The sequence below is a fragment of the Solanum pennellii genome, chromosome 1 (assembly GCF_001406875.1).
Source record: "Solanum pennellii chromosome 1, SPENNV200".
Classification (NCBI taxonomy): Eukaryota; Viridiplantae; Streptophyta; class Magnoliopsida; order Solanales; family Solanaceae; genus Solanum; species Solanum pennellii.
Window position 1 is genome coordinate 24,826,009 of NC_028637.1, and position 17,781 is coordinate 24,843,789.

The 17,781-nt window shown below is 37.5% G+C and overlaps 1 long non-coding RNA gene across 1 annotated transcript; it reads right to left on the bottom strand.

The window, feature by feature from the left end:
- Positions 1 to 214: 214 nt before the first annotated feature.
- On the bottom strand, positions 215 to 2,529 carry LOC107013486. The gene is made up of 2 exons (XR_001456135.2): positions 1,729 to 2,529; positions 215 to 665 (listed from the first exon to the last, which is right to left on the bottom strand). It is a non-coding gene; the product is annotated as an uncharacterized LOC107013486 (long non-coding RNA).
- Positions 2,530 to 17,781: the final 15,252 nt, after the last annotated feature.

The window sequence follows — 17,781 nt, forward strand, 5'->3', positions numbered from 1 at the left end:
TCATTTCAAAAAGGAAAATGGAAATATTGCCCTACTAAACGAGATATTTTCTTGAAAAAATAATTTTATTTTTTAATTCATGTGAAGTTGACCAATTTTAGTTAAATTATTTAACGAAATGGACGTCCATCGAGGATTTGAAATTTTCGACCTTAAGGCTTATGACAAATATTGACAAGTAATTAAATGCGGTGATGTAAAGAGGAAGAGAGAGTTGAGCCCAAAATTTATCTCTTTGGGCCTTAGGACCATCTTCCACTTTTCCTAAAATTCTAACATGGTATTGATAATAGCAAAAGACAAGGGCTTAGACCCCAAAATAACAAAAATACAAATTTGACAATATTTTCAATTCTTATCCCATTCTTTTATGCATCGACTTTTGGGGACCTGTTCCTCGTTTCCATTGACCGGCTGACGCAAGAGATAACATTAATAGGCTTCTGTGGCCAAATCTAGATGCAAATGAAGAAGTATTTGAGTCCGAATAGGATTCCACCACCGATCACGTACATTTCACAACAAACAATTGTGCGTCAATATTAAATTCAACTGAAGTACATGTTAACTAAATGAACCTATGCATCAACTTTTGGGGACCTGTTCCGTGTTTCCATTGACCGACTGACTCAAGAGATAACACTATTGGGATTTTGTGACCCAATCTAGATGCAAATGAAGAAGTATTTGAGTCCGAATAGAATTCCACCAACGATCACATGCATTTCACAACAAACAATTGTGAGTCAACATTAAATTCAATTGAAGTACATGTTGTTTAACTAAACAAAAACAAAGCAGAGGCATAATAAGCAAGGGTGAGGGTCATTCACAAAGTTGAATTTAAGATCATAATCACCTAAATATAGAAGATGTACCACAAACTAGCCTAGTTTATAATTAACAATTACGCTCATAGAAAATGTAAGAGAATAACTTCAAATTAATCGAGTGCCGGACAGATTAATTTAACCAAAACCAAACAACAAAACTGATAAACATAAAATTTTGTAAGTGAGAAAAAATCATGGAAAAGGAGAATGCATTATGACCATTTTTAGAATAAATAACATGCTAGGAATATCCTTCCAAATAGCTCAACCAACAATCAAAATGAGAACAAATAACAACAATATGTTTTCTTAACAGAACATTCAGATTTCAGAAGCATTTCAAAGTAATCTTACATGAAAAAAATAAGAACAAATCATTATGCTATCGCACATATTAAATTGATTAGAACTCGAAAAACTAAGGCTCAAGACATGCTGGACATCATATTACACTATGGCGAACATAAGGAAAGGCGGAGACTCATAAAAAAATCAATCTACGAGCTTAAACATATAATCAACTAAAAGAACCCTCATACAATAGCTCTAACAATATTAAGCCTAAGCTAAATCAATAATAATACAGATCTGAAATGAAAGGTTCTGATACTAAATGAAGAAGAGATCATAATCGACTCCATGAAACTAAATTAGGCTTAAACAACTTCCCCCATGTTCATAGCAAAATATTGTACAAGCTATGATGAAATAAACAAATCATTATAACATCCAAATACCAAACACTTCAGAAATCTAACAAGAACAAGTCATAAAGCAACACAAAGGCAGTCAATAAGCTAATTTAATACTGAAACTAAAACACCATCAAAGACCCTTCAATATAAACATAGAACAGCAAAAAACTAGTTAAACTGAAATCAAGAAGAGCAGTCACCTCTTTCCGGGAAGCGAAGTGGAGATAGTGACGAGCTAGGATGAACAACAACTTTTACAAACAAATGGAAACTCGAACACATACGATCAACCAGAATTCTGTGCAAAACCTCATACACGGAGGAACTTGAGAGAAACAGATTCAAAACGAAATAGAAAGTGTGATACCCCGACCAAAACTAAGTTTTCCGCTTTGAACGTCTCACTATATTTTCCTTTGATTAGTTTTATCTTGAAGTATCTATCCATATTTCTCTAAAATTTTCGACTAAAAAAAGTCCCCCCCTTTAGATGAAAAGAAAAGACGTTTATATAGTGGGAATCTGAGGTTTTACCTTTTGGGGGAAAAGGTATATTTTGGGTGACAACAAGGGCAGAATTGAAACCCTAGAATCAAGTCTCAATTCAAATTTTCCAAGGATGAAGGAACAGCTGGATTGTACGAGAATTCAAACCAAACACGCAGAAAATTCAGACAACAGGGGCAGCGTGGAGGGCTTGGATCGATCGATTGTCCTTGAGTGCTATGTGGCTTTATCTCCAAGCGAGCAAGGACGAACAGACACAGCTGGAAGATTGAAAAGCAAACTGATCTACTATATAAGTCTACTGGTGAGGAACCCATCTTCTTTTTCGTGTATTTTGACGGAAAAGGCGTCGTTTGGAGATATTGTTGCTGCCCTCGTGCATTCACCATCGCATGAGGCTCGTCCAGATGCCGGTGGTGTTGCTCACGCACGTTGTCTCTTCTTCTCGACATGGCTTGTTTTTTGTTGAAGAAGAAATGTTGGGTCGGGTTCTTAGGTATGGGCTGGGACCTAAGGAAAAGGAATTGAATTTTGGTCTATCAACACTTTCTGAATGCAAATGGGCCAGTTAGGGAATTAAAAATGTGGGCTAGGAAATTATTTGTGTTGAATGCCGGGCCCAAAAATGTGTGTAAGGTTAGGTAATAGAATGACAACTAGGAAATATCATTACAAGTTGCAAATTGGGCCAAGCTAATTAAAGACTTAGCCAAATTTGGATGTAATTTGTGAAGAAATTAAATAGGACGAAGTAATATTAATTAATGAATAAATTTTTTAATCTTAACGAAATAAAATAATAAAATTTTATTATAAAATGATTAAAGCATCAACTTACATCATAACTATAATCAAGACTAAACTAAATTAATGAAAATTTTAACTTAAAAGTGTAAAATCTTTTCGTGACGACTTCAACTATTTATGGAACATACTAATTGATTATATGTACTGTATAAAACACATTAATCATTTAGAATATTACACAAATAAGTAAAATCATTTTAAAAGCTTAAAAAATATTTCAGATTTTCCGTAAAACCAATTATTTCGAATTGTTTGATTAAGGAGCTCAAAAATTAATTTCTATCGTGGTGAGTCAAAATTGGTTGTCAATAATTGTCCCACATTTTACTTGATTTGATGCAAGAAATTCAAGGAAAATGAAATTGACAAATCTAATTTTGACCAACCATATCTTCATCTTAGAAAAGGTATTTGGTACGGACATTAGGAATTATGGTCGAACCCCGCAAATGGATTTCCTACATATCTCAGTCTATATGAGAATTCAGGCTACTTATAGTTCAATACGCTTGAGTTAACGCACGATTTTGAAAGAATTCAAAAGAAATCCTGATATCAACTTATGAGGAGATTGGAATGCTCGAGAATAATATTAAAGAGAGAATGTTGGGATATAGCCGATTTTTCAACACAGATTTTGCGTACATATCATAGGGAATCAGGCTGCGTGTAGCTCGACTCAATCGGTTGAAATTGAAATCTATTGTGCAAGATAACCTTTTGATTCTGGAAAAGCGACAAAGTAAGTTGAGTATGAAAAAAAGGCATGCGACCTCTTAGCCATGAATGTGGCGCGCTTGACACCCATAATTAAGAACTTGCACGGACATGATTTCTAAAGCTCTTGGTGTATCGTCAATCGGATTGGAAAGATGCTTTCGGTAAAAACAAGAATTTATAGACGCAATACTAAAACCAAGAGACCTAAAGAAGAACCCACATGCCTTCTGATAGGGGTGTGGTTTGATTGTGGTGGAAGTCACTTCTCTGCTCGCGTCGTAAGATTTTGAAACTCCTCTTTGGACTATGTCTAGTTCGCTACTAATAAAAGGTTACATGTTGTGTTGCATCCTTTTTGATGTCATCAACACCTGTGGTTTCTTTTGGAGAATTCATCCTTCCGGGTGATCTCGATGGAGCCTGAGATAAAACTCATTAGCATAAAAATGAAATTCAAATAGGAGATAATGTATTTTACCGTGTTGACACTTAATTGCTCTCCTTGGACATCTGACATCAACTCAATTGATTTTGACGTAAAACAAATAAAGCTTGTGTCTCATATTTGCATTATAATTTTCAATGTACTCTTTCTTTAATGTCAAAGTAATAAAAGACTGATGCAATGTGTTGATAGTTTTCTCAATGTCGTTGCTGGTGATTCTTTTGATGTCGTCTTTCCATATAAAAAATGCAATTGATGTTGATTCTCTTGCAACACATGGTCTCCTTCTTTGAAATATATTGGCATACAATTTTGTTATCTTGCAATGCATGTCTTCTTCCTCTTCATATGCATGATTTTCTTCTCTTTTGATGCATGACTTCTTCCTCCTCCTATGCATGACTTCCTTCTCTTGCGATGGATGACTCTTTCTCTTTCTATTAACAATTTTCTTCTCTTGCAATGCATGACATCTTTCTCTTGCAATGCATGTCTTCCTTTTTTTTTATGCACTATTTTCCGCGATGCATGACTTCCTTCTCTTTCAATGCATGCCTCATTTCTCTTCATATGCACAATTTCCTTCTCTTGCAATGCATGACTTCTTTTCCACAATGCATGATTTCCTTCACTTACAATGCATGACATCTTTCTCTTGCTATGCATGAGTCCTTCCTCTCGCGATGCGTGATTCCTTCCTCTCGCGATGCATGATTCATTCTCTTACAATGCATGATTATATCTCTTCCAATTCATAAATCTATTTCCCGCGATGCACGATATTTTCTCGCAATGAATAAATCTCATCTTATGATGTATGAACCTCTTTCCTCACAATGCCTGATTTTATTCTCTTTAAGCGATGCATGACATTTTCTCTTGATATACATGGCTTCCTTCTCTTACTATGCATGGTTTTATTTCTCTTGATGTGATCCCTAGTACCAAACAGAGATAGTGCTTCATCGAGAAACATAGTTATCTTATGGATACCTTCTGGACGGTGATATCGTCTTAATTGAAAATAGAGTAAAAAAGACCCTCCGCGTAGTGATATTATCATGTATTATAATATGGTGCAGGTGATGTCCTCCAAATATCTTTAATTGATGAAAACCAGCTGAATGTCTCTCCTCAGGGTATTCTCATTTGTTCCGTCTCAAAACATAGTTGCGCATTCATTATGGACTTCGTGTTGTTGGGAATTGAATAAAATAATGTTATTAATATTTCCAAATCTTTGATATAAGAAGCATAAAATATTTTCTGCACCCATGGAAAAAGTTGTCAATTTTGGGGATCTCTTCGCCCTTTTGACTTCTTCATATTCATCGAATGGAGAAATATACTGATTTTGATATAAACCTATAAACCAACATCCACAGAAAAATTGTTAGTTTTAAAATAAACTGATATGTGTCGATATCTTTGCTTGTGTGCTCCTTGTCTTGCTATCTCCGGTTGATTTCTCCAATCTCCCGCCTATGGATAGATAATAAAACATATTTTATGCCAAAAATAAATGAAACATAAAGTAAAAGCTTTTTAGAAAATGGATTTTTGAAAAAGTAGTATTTGGAAAAGGTCACCAACAAGCTTCATGTAACGTCAAGCTTAGCGAACTTCTTTGAGACTGATGTTGGGAGCTCTATCCTGATTATTTGCTGGAAAGTATTCAAAGGTTCTCTAGAATGCTGATGAACTCATATTGAAATTTTAAGGCTACTCTCAAAATTTGTGTCCTAGTTAATTGTCTTAGCTTATCTTTAACTGTCGGTGAGCAAGTCACGAAATGTTGGAGACTTTTTCAAAAATTCTGTCCCAGTCGTGAATCTCAAGGTAATTTCAGTTTTGACTTACTGAAGAAAAATCTTCGTCTTGAAAATTTTTGAGTCCCTCTTGTAAAATTCTGTCCCATTTTCTATTGGAAAAAGAAGTAGAAATCTTATGGGAGATATGACCAAAATGTTGTGGCGCTTACGTATCTCGTTGAGGTAGGAAACATGTCAAATGTAGTTCCACCTCAAAGGTTAACAATAGTAAGAAATTTACAAAGAAACCGACCTAAGTAGACATAGGCCACTTACGTATCTCATTCTTGAGAATTTAGGTCGAACATAGTTCAAGTACAAAGAAATATTAAAAGATGATAAATTGGGTAACCGAAGCAGACATAGACTGTCTATGTATCTCATTCTTGAGAATTCAGGTCATACGGAGTTCATTACAAGACGAATCGAATTTTAAACAAAGATATTACAAGAAAATAGAATGATTACAAAGAGATGACACGAATACAACATGAAGCTTCACATATAATATCTCTTGACAGCGTCTGAGTTGATCAGTTTAGGCCATTCGGTGCCATCCATCTCCAACAAGACCAAAGCACCTCCAGATAATACCTTCCGAACCATGTAGGGTCCTTGCCTATTTGATGCAAATTTTCCTTTGTAATCATCCTGATTCAGAAATATGCATTTGAGGACCAACTGACAACCTTCAAAAAATTTGGCTCTTACTCTCTAGTGGAAAGCGCGGATCATTATCTGTCGATACAGTTGATGATGGAAAACATCAAACATTCTCTTCTCGTTAATCAATGTTAACTGATCAATCCGCTTGCGAACCCATTCGACATTACTTAACTCAACTTCTTGGATGATTCTCAAGGAAGGTATCTCAACTTCAGCAGGTATTACTGCTTCTATTCCATATACTGATAAGTATGGAGTAACTCCAATCGACATCATAACAGGCGTTATACAACCCAACAAAGCATATGGAAACATATTATGCCAACCTCAATGATTTTAATCATTTTCCTCAAAATCTTCTTAATGTTCTTATTGTCAGCCTCTACAACTCCATTCATTTGAGGACAATAAGTGATTGAGTTTCGGTGACTAATCTTAAACTTCTCAACATATATCTCTCAACAAAAGACTATTGAGATTTGCACCATTATCAGTGATGATAAATCCTGGCACTCCAAAGCTACATATCAAATTATTGCGAACAAAATCAGCTAAAACTTTCTTGGTCACCGACTCTTACGAAGCTACTTCTACGCACTCGGTAAAGTAGTCGATGGGAAGTAAAAAAAATATTTGTCCGTTGGAGGCGGACGACTCTATTGGGCCAACGGCATCCATGTGCCCCAATCTACAAATGGCCAAGGAGAACTCATAGCATTGAGTTCGTGAGACGCACTCGAATCAGATCCCTATGCACTTGACATTAATGAGATTTCTCCACGATGTTGTAACAATCGTACTCCACATTCATCCAACAATAACTGGCTCGAAGGATCTTCCTAGCTAGAGTAAATCCATTCATGTGTGTACCGCAAACTCTGGCATGTATTTGTTAAAGAAGTTTCACAGCTTCAGCAGCACCAGCGCATCTTATAAGACCTAAATCTTGATTTCTCCTATAAAGGATTTCCCCACTTAGAAAGAAGTTGAGGGTAATACGACATATAGTCTTTTTCTAATTGAGTGTTATATTCTCAGGATAAACCCCGGTCTCTAAATACTTCTTGATGTCAAAATGCCATGGCAGACCGTCTAATTATGCTTCAACATGTGAACAATAGAATGGCTGCTCCTTTACCTCTATATCTAGAGGATCAATATAACTCGTATTTGGATGCTTAATCATTGAGGCAATGGTGGTAAGAGCACCAACGAACTCATTCTGTGTCCTAGGAATATGTCTGAATTCAATCTTACAAAACACTCCTACACAACTTATGTATATACTGCACATACGGTGTGATCTTTGGGTTCTTCACAGCCTATTCTCCTTGAACCTGATGAATCAACAAATTTGAATCTTCAATAACCAACAACTCGTGGACATTTATGTCAATGACCATCTTCAACCCTAGAATGCAAGTTTCATATTTAGCCATGTTGTTCGTGTAATGAAATTGGAGTTTAGTCGTCATAGGATAGTGTTGACCAAATACTGACACTAAAATTGTTGTGATACCTTTTCCTTGGTGATTTGCCACTCCATCAAAGAAGAATCTCCAACCAGGGTATGCTTTAGAAATACCTTCACCCACAAATACTACCTCTTCGCGTGGAAATAAGTCTTGAGCGTTTCACACTCCTCATCGACTGGATTTTCCGCAAGATAATCAGCCAAGGCTTGTCCTTTTATCGCCTTCTGGATCATATACACAATCTCAAATTCACTCAAAAGCATTTGCCATTTAGTAAACTTTCCATTCGGCATTGCTTTTTGAAAAATGTACTTCAATGGGTCTATCCTGGAAATAAGATATATGGTATACAAAGACAAATAATGTCTCAACTTCTGAGCGATCCAAGTCAAATCACAACATGTTCTCTCCAAGAGAGTGTAGAGAGCCTCATATAGAGTGAATTTCTTGCTTAAGTATTAAATGGTTCGCTCCTTGTTCAATATATCGTCATGTTCACCAAGAACGCATGCAAATACTTCATTCAAGACAAACAAATATAGCAACAATGGACTCTCTTCTCGCGAGAAACCAACACTGGTGGTTAGAAAAATAAATCTTGATGGAATCAAAAGCAGTTTGACATTCTTCAGTCTATTTTATCAAAGCATCTCTTTTGAATAATTTGAATATAGGCTCACACACCACAGTGGATTGAGCTATGAACCGACTAATGTAGTTTAACCTTCCCAAGAAACTCATCACTTCTTTCTTCGTCTTCGGCAGAGGTAACTCTTGAATTGTGTTAATATAGGAAGGGTCAAGCTTAATGCCCCTTCTGCTGACTATAAATCCCAACAGCTTGCCAGCTAGTATCCTAAAAGCACATTTGGCGGGATTTTACTTCAACTTGTATCGATGTAGACGATCAAAGAACTCTCTTAAATGAGTCAAGTGGTGAGAACTCTCGCCGGACTTGATTATGATGTTATCTAAATACACCTCAATATCTTGTTAATCATGTCATGAAAGATGGTCGTCATAGCTCTCATATAAGTAGTACTGGCATTTTTGATACCAAATGACATCACCCTATAATTATATACACCCGAAGGTGTAATGAAAGTTATGTTCTCTTTATTTTCTTCATCCATCAGAATCTTGTGATATTATCGTGTAACAATCCACAAACGACTACATTTCATGCATGACATAGTTATTAGTTAGAATGTGGTTATTTGCAACTGAAAATTATTGTTTGGTCTTGCTTTGTTGAGACCTTTGTAGTCAACACAAATTCTGATCTTCCCATCTTTCTTGGTAACCGGGAAAACATTGGCCAACAAAGTCGGATATTGTGTCACTTCCGCTATTTGAGACTCGGTCTCTTTCGTAATATCTTCTTCGATCTTTAAACTTAACTCAGGCTTGAACTTCTGAGTCTTTTATATTACTGGATGAATCCTTGATTAATCGGCACTTTGTGGGACACCACACTTGTACTTAGCCCTAGCATATCTTCGTAAGTCCAGACAAATACATCAATGTATTCTGTAAGAAAATGAAACAGGTCCCTTTTTTAGCTTCGTACAGATAAACACTTATTAGTATTCTTTGGTACACTTCCCGTCTCCAAGATTCACGTTCACAGTTTCTTCCAAATTCGGCTGTTGTTGGTTCTCAAACTGCCAAAACTCTTAAGCAACATGTTCTGGTACTTCATATTCTTTATCTACATCATTACCTGTCTCATTTTTTTTTCTTTTAGCTCATGAAATCCCATGAAATTGGCGAGTTTTGAATTAATATTACTGAAATCATAAACAGAAAAAGTTAGAAAAGTAAATATAGAAAATAAGCGAATTTTCAATAAAAGAGGCTTTTTGTTAAATTGAAAAACAAGCACAAACTTTTGACATGGAAAAGGACATTTTGCCTTTTTAATAATCACAAGGGAATTTTAGAACTCAAAAAATTTAAATTTACATAAGTGGTGGATCTCGGGCCTTCTGCGGACTACCACCGATTTCCAAAACAAGCATAGATATATATCGTTTGTACCAAGATGTACGGGGGATCAAAAGTGACTTGGAGGTCCAATTCTGCAATTTCTCCCCTGGCTTGGCATCGCAGATTCTGGAAATCTCGACCTCATCCTCCATGACCGCATCAATTTCTTCAAAAAGGGCCCAAAATCTTTTCCTAGGGCCATCATCGCCGGTGTATTCTCGAACTGGGAATGATTGGTACAGATGAAGAATCGACTATCCAATGCTTTATGGACATTCTTGCTATTCATTTTTGCTTCATCATCTGTGGGAACATACCCCAATCCAAACATTGCTCCGTTGGCGGGAACTTGGATATGCTCGACAATTCCTTTGAAATTTTTCCCAATCCAAAACCTGGTTCGAACTTGCTCTGAAGAATCACATTAGTAATCATTTTTTATACATAATGCATAGGGGGTTGTGAATCCAAATCATCATCAATGGCATTTACCAGCTTCACCATGTAGAAATCACATCCTCGAGAAACTTCATCAAGGATCGGGTGATACCCATTAGAATGACTTCCCTCACCATGAATGCACATCTCATGCTCCTTCGAAACAAATTTCATTAGTTGGTGAAGGGTAGAAGGCACAACCCCAGGCATGTGGATGAACATCCTTCCCAAAAGGAGTTTGCAGCTGGTGTCCAACACCTAGAACTCTACGTTGAACTCTGCAGGACCCATCTGAATAGTCAGGTAAATTTCCCTCAATGTGCCCTTTGCACTTCATCGAAGGCCCTCACACAGTCTTGGTTCTGAAACTTTTTCAAGTCAAATTTTAGCTGCCTCAGAGTTGATAGTGGGAAAATATTGAGGCCGAATCCATCATCGACCAAGACGCGGTTGATAACCTTGTCTCGGCTTGCAATGGGGATATGTAAAGCTTTGTTGTGCATCTTCACTTCAAAGGGCATCTCTTCATCACAGAAATTGATTCAGTGTCCTCAGATGACCTGTTTTATCATAGCTATTACATGGTCACTATTGGTTCCCACTAGCACATACGTGTTATCCAAAGCCTTCATCGGGGTTTTTCTATGGAGGCTGCGAACGCGTCAACAAAGCCTATACGAAAATCTGAGTTGGAGTTTTCTCTAGATGATTCACAATCGAATAATATTTTAGCCGTATTTTTCTCCAAAATTCCTCAATTTCGGCCTCACATATCGGTCTCTTAATTTGTTCCTTCATTTTCCCCTTTGAGCCAACTCTTCTGGTGTGTAACATATACCACATCTAGTCATACCTTGATCAGAAACAGATTTAATCACAAACTTTGGTCGGGCAAGAGTTTCTTTAAGAAGCAAGGCAACAACCTTATCGGGTGTCATAATCACAAATTATTTCCTCTCTAATTCTCAATGAAGCTACATCCCTTTCCCGTTATTCATGGGCGATTGGAATAACTTCTTTAGCCATGCACCAATGGTCATCTGTCTCTATCATATTGATAGTGACTCCCCCATGATATGATACAGGAATACTATTGACATTAGGCACGACTGTCGTGAGAGAGACCACTTTTTGGTCAATCAGATAAAGGATCTTATGCTTAAGGTTAATACAGTCTTTGGTATCACGTCCAAAACTATTAAAGTGATACACATACCTCTGATCAGGTTTGTAAAACTTTGAGCTAGTATCAACCGGCTTGGGCCCCACTAGATGAATATATCTTGTTGTAGTTAATTTCTCAAACAATTTTGTTCAGCTTTCAACAAAAGAAGTGAAAATTTTAGCGGGAATTTTGTCAAATCTAGGACGGGGGGGAGGGGGCGATTGTAGTTTCCTTGCTAAGGGGGAGGGCATCTAACGATAATTTGGAGCGTTAGGACGGGGGCTTGATATCTTGGATATGAGTTGGTTTTGTAATTTAGCGTTGGAGCTTGGTAGTTTAGGGGGGTATTTTGCTAATGTGGAGCTGGGGTTTGATACATTAGGGGAGGCATTTTCTAATTTGAATGCACATTGGAACAGTTGGGAGAGGCATGTCGATAGTGATGGGGTGGAGTTTGGTAAAGTGGAGCGAAGTTTTGTAGATGGGAAAGGGAGCTTGATAACTTAGAGGGGGAGTATTTTGGTAAGCAGGAGTTGTATTTTGATAATTGGGGGATAGGTATTTTGGAAATCATCTTATGCATAACAAGACATTTATGAACTCTGTGAAGGTCGAAAATGACCTTGGTGTGACGAGGATAACCTTGGGGTTTTCTTCCCCTCATAAAAGATAGTTGACATATCTTCTCTTTTCTTCTTCAACAAACCCGAGGATCCGGGTGAGGCAGCAAACAGGGCAATCTTCCCGGTTCTCAATCCTTCTTTGATAGTCTCACCTACTTTGACTATCTCAACAAACTTTTCTCCAACGAGCAACATGATTCGATCATAATATTTGGGTAATTGAACCCGCACGAATACTTCGACGATTTACTTCTCAGACATAGGATGCCGAAGTCTAGTTTCCTTCTTTCGCCATATATTTGCAAACTCTGTGTAGCTTTCATTTGATTTATACTTCATTTTTTTGAGGAATAATGGTCAGGAACGATCTCCAATTATAAGAAAATTGTTACATAAAATCCTTAACTAGTTAATTCTAGCTAGGCCACTGTGTTGTTTCATGAGATGTAAACCACTCTAGACCCTCTCCACTCAGACTTCGGCTAAAAATCCGCATCAATAAAGCTTCATCTTTCTCAACTCCCATAAGTTGGTCACAATAGGTCCTTAGGTTCTCTAAGGGGTTCCCTATTCCTCCAAAAACTTCGAATTTTGGCACCTTGAAACCTTCCAGGAGATCCAAATTCGAGTGAATGCACAAGGGCTCATAGCTCAAACTGGCGACCTCAGAAATACACTGCAACTCTTTCATTGCCTTCTGAATCTCTTCCTTTATATCTATCTTTGCAGCCTCGTTCTTTGACCTCCACTCCCTTTTTATTTTTATCATAGTGGTCGAGCTCGGATCCATTTACATCATGCTCATTGGGGACGGGGATTCGGATAATGGTTTTTCGACGTAGGGGTGGAGTGACTGAGAAAACTTTAGGAATTCAGGATAGTTTGGTAATTTTGGGGGAAAGTTTGGGGGTTAGTATGTTTTTTTTGGTAATGGAGGGAACATTGGGGTTTTAGGTGTTTTGGTTTAAAGGGGTTGTACTGGTTTGGTGGTTGGCCTTTTGTGGGGGGGGGGTTGACGCTTGAGGATTGATATTTTGAGGAGGGGTGGGGCTTGATTGCAGGCGGAGGTGTATTGAGGATTCTGGGTGGTTAGGTCGATGATTGAGGGAATATGAGCATGAGTAGAAGGTGAGTTCTGAGCTTGTTCCACGATGAACAAGGAAAGTGAGACAGAGGCCTTCCGTCTATTGGAGCATGGACACTAAAATAAGAGGAGGGAAATCTTGCTTTCTCTGCATCTCAACCCTCATTTTGGCAATTTTTTGAGTCAGCTACATGATTAGTTCATTTTGATCGACGATAGCGGGTTGAGTGACCACAACGTCAGTAAGAGTTATTGCTTCGTTGTTATCACCTGTTGCTGCTTTTCTCTTAGCTGAACCTTGACTGGTAAAGGAATCTGTAGGACACTTAGATCTTGTTAAATATGGATGATCAGCCAGTTTATCGACATAGACAAGTTTTGATTACCTGTTGAAAAAAACAACTTAAAGGCAAATTCGTTAATTTAAGTTCAGTATAAATAATGCTAAATATCATATAGAGATCATGTAAACACATAAGAGTTTCTTTGTTTGAGGACATGCTATCCCACGAGTAATAGAAACCCATTTTGGACAAGCAGGAATTTTCTCCTTTTTAAAAATTTAAGATTATCTCGGAAAGGTTAAACTGTATTGAGCAAAGGTCTTCTTGTTGCGTCTCTCCTGTCTGTTAATCTGAACTCAACATTTCCCTTGTAGAATGAAAGGGAAAAGAAAATTTCAAAGGATAGGGGTTGGGCCTTAAAAGGCTGCCTACGTATCTCGCAAGGAGAATTCACGCCCTATGTAATTCTAATACAAAAAAAAATTCTCATTTTTTTCATTCGTTCATCTTCAGCGGTTACAAGGAAAGTGAAATACAGACAATAAAGATTCTAAAATATAAAATGTGACTATATCCTAGCCATTCTTCTTCTCACTTCTGCATAAGCCATGGGGAACAAACTCAATTTGAATTTTTCCCATGTTGACAAGGGATTTCACGTCGTAGAGAAACCAGAGGAATCTTCAAATGTTTTGATCCATGGCATCATGGTTGGGACATGGCTTCTAGATTTCTATCCCTACAAGATCGATCGCTCCATCATCCTTTCGGATAGAGGCCAAGACCCTTTCGGAACCAAATCACTATAAATGTACAACAATGTTTTCTTGAATGGCATAAACTAGTGATAATTAAACAGGGGGTGCTTGGTTACTGGCACATTGAATCCGACTAGTCATAGGTAAGGATAGTGTTCTCACCCCCACATACGCGGGATCTTTCCAATGTTGATTAGGTTGCAAATTGCTTGCTTAAGCTCTGAACATTCCTCTATTGTGTATCCTCTTCGAATCGGGTTGAAGGCATACGTCTTATTCTGAGAGTTCTCATGCCCAAACCCAAAAAAGATTCCTTTACAAGGCTTCAACACGTGTGAAGCCCTAAAATGTTCGTAAATGAGAGTATACGGCATGACCCTTGCCCCCACGCTATGGGTACGGTCGGAAGAATGGTCCATTTCTGTCATCCTTTCATATGTCCCAGGAAGGGAGACATGTAGATGATTTACTTGTCGTACAATATCTTCTTCAGTAGCTCCAGGGTGAGTGTCTTTAGGACCAAAATTTTCTCATTCAAAGCAAGAATATCACATAAGTAATTAAAACGATAAGCGACTAACGCGCATCCTAAGCAAGTTAGGGGACCCTTTTGTGCCAAGAGTAGGCCTAGCGCATTTGAAAGATGTATACGTGGAATTGAACCATTTTGTTACCCCAAGAAAATTATGCATAAGAGATAATGTTGAAAAGGGGGAAAACAAGTAGGAAAAATAGAGAACAAACAAAAAAAATTAAGAAAGGAAAGGCCCACGCAAGGGTCATTTGAAAAGTGTACCGAATACAAGAAAGGCAAGCCCATGCAAGACCTAATAAAGACAGAATTACATATAGAAAAACCCACACATGGGAAAAATCCACTACGTCGTCCCTGATGGCCCTAATTTTATGTCTCTTTTCTGTGTCTTGTGCTGTTGAAGTGTGCACCGAAGCATCAGTAGGTACCCCTCGCTCCGTCGTCTTTTTTCTTCCCAATCTTCGGACTGCATCATGTCTATCTTATCTTTGACCCATGAGTCGAGATTCCCAAGATCGTTCCTCAATCTTTCCAGTTCCCGAGTTTCACTCTCAAGAGTGCATTGACTTTGGAGAAATTTATTGTGCATTTCTTGAGCTTCCCGTTTTACTTCTCTTAGCTCGACCACAACTTTGGACTCTTTGTCCTCCATATTGCAGTAATTTATTGGGACCGGAAAGGAGATATCTCGTATATTGTTTTTCAATCCTTATAAGTATATCATACCCGGTGTCAAACCAATCTGAAGAAATAGTGGCTTTCTTCATTCACAGTGCTCTTTTCCATTCCCTCAGCATCTCGGAAGTGTAGTCCACTTTATCATCCCCAATGTCAAACACGTAGATACGCTGGTATGCATCTGGAGGCGTGGTTTGTCTTCTCCCGAACAGTCTTAGGACATGGAAGGGTGCGTAAGGAAGGATTCCCCGAATACCTGGCAATGGAAGCACGAGTTGTCTGTTGTACCTCACAACAACATCTTTTGAGATAAAGCGATCGAGCATCCATTGGATATCTTCTTCCGTTAGCTCAGAAAAAATCTGATCTCCCCCTAGTCCTCCCGTTCTCCACATTTTCCCAAAACAACATATCATTCAAATGTGTCATTTTCGTCCCGAATTTCCTCAACTATTGGGATAATTTTCATGGTTCCGAATAGGAATACCATCATTTCATTGTTCCAATAACCGGGGAGTTCTTCAATCAATTCAGGCCACTGAACCATCGGACAAGTTCAGTCAGGGGCCTTACATATTAGTTAAGGGTTCTTCTGTGATCCCCATTGAGGTCGTTATACCATAACTTGAGCAAAATCTTATCTATCACTACCATGTCGAATTTGAGAAATGGATCCATACCTAAAAACTAGAACCCGGTTAAGATTCCCCACCCCAAATTAGGTTTCCACACATACATCTTTTAAATGTCAAATAACATGATATGTCGTTAGGACGGGGACCTTGGACATGATTTTGGCGGTTTTACTAATGGATTTAATACACCTTGGGTATTAATCCATCTTAGGCTAATTCTTAGACTTGGATGTTGTTTCACTCTACTCTAGGTTGACAAGAATTGGTTTAGAGATGACGGTTACCTGAGTCGAACAAAAAACGGGGTGAAGATCAATAAACGACGTTGGATGACCACAAGACAACTATTCGTTTATCACTTCCAAAATGTTGGCTTATATGTTTTTTGAAGGACAATCGTGGTAAGTCACATAACTACCTTTGTTCTAATGCTATCTATTTGCTGTTTGGCGGAGTTGATGTCATGAGATGCAACAGTTTGTAATACAACAAATAAAACAAATAAATAATTGAACACATATATCCAAACAAGTTAATTTTAAGGTTAGAACCATTTAAGTCCCCAACAGAGTCGTCATTCTGTTTTATTTTAAAAATATATTAGAGTCTCCACTTAATTTTTATAGAAAAATTGGTTTTCAATAAATTAAAACGGGGAATCAATTGAAAATATTTGAGGGGGTTGTGGGTTCTTATAAATATTTTAGGAAAGTTTTAAAGTCACCTAAAAAATCCACTAATGTTGTTATCCGATAATTAATTTGTTTGGTTAAAATGAATTAACTTGTCTTGAATAGAAAACTAGATCTACTTTTTGTATAGTTAGAATCGTTTTAAAAAGGAATATGGAAATATTGCCCTATTAAGCGAGATATTAGCTTGCAAAATAAATTTTTTTAGTTCATTTGAAGTTGACCGATTTTATTTGAATTACTTAAGGAAATGGATGTCCTTGGGGGATTTGAACTTTTCCACATTAAGGCTTACGACAAATATTGACAAGTAATTTAATGCAGTAAAGTAAAGAGGAAAAGAGAGTTAGGCCTAGGTCTGTTTTAAGTCCGCTTGGGTCAGTACTTGGGCCTCTTTTTATTTTGGGCCGAAGGCCTAATTCTTGCCACCTTTGTACATGTCCTAAGCTAAATTTTGAAATTTATCTCTTTGGGTCTTAGAGGCTCATCTTTCACCTGTCCTAAAATTCTAACATGGTAATGATAATAGCAAAAGACAAGGGCTTAGGCCCAAAAAATAACAAAAATACAAATTTGAATAAAAGAGTGGGCCTTTGACCCGATCATTCTGATTCTCCTCCGACTCTTCATTTTACAACTCCAACACCTATGGATCGACTTTTGGGACCTGTTCCTCGTTTCAATTAACCGGCTAAGTCAAGAGATAATTGGGCCTAGGTGGCCCAATATAGATGCAAATAAAGAAGTATTTGAGTCTGAATAAGACTCCACCATCGATCACATGCATTTCACAACAAACAATTGTGCGTCAAAATTAAATTCAACTAAAGTACATGTTGTTTAACTAAACGAAAACAAAGCAGAGGCGTGATAAGAAAGGGTGAGGTCCATTCACATAGTTGAATTAAAGATCATAATCACCTAAATATAGAAGATGTACC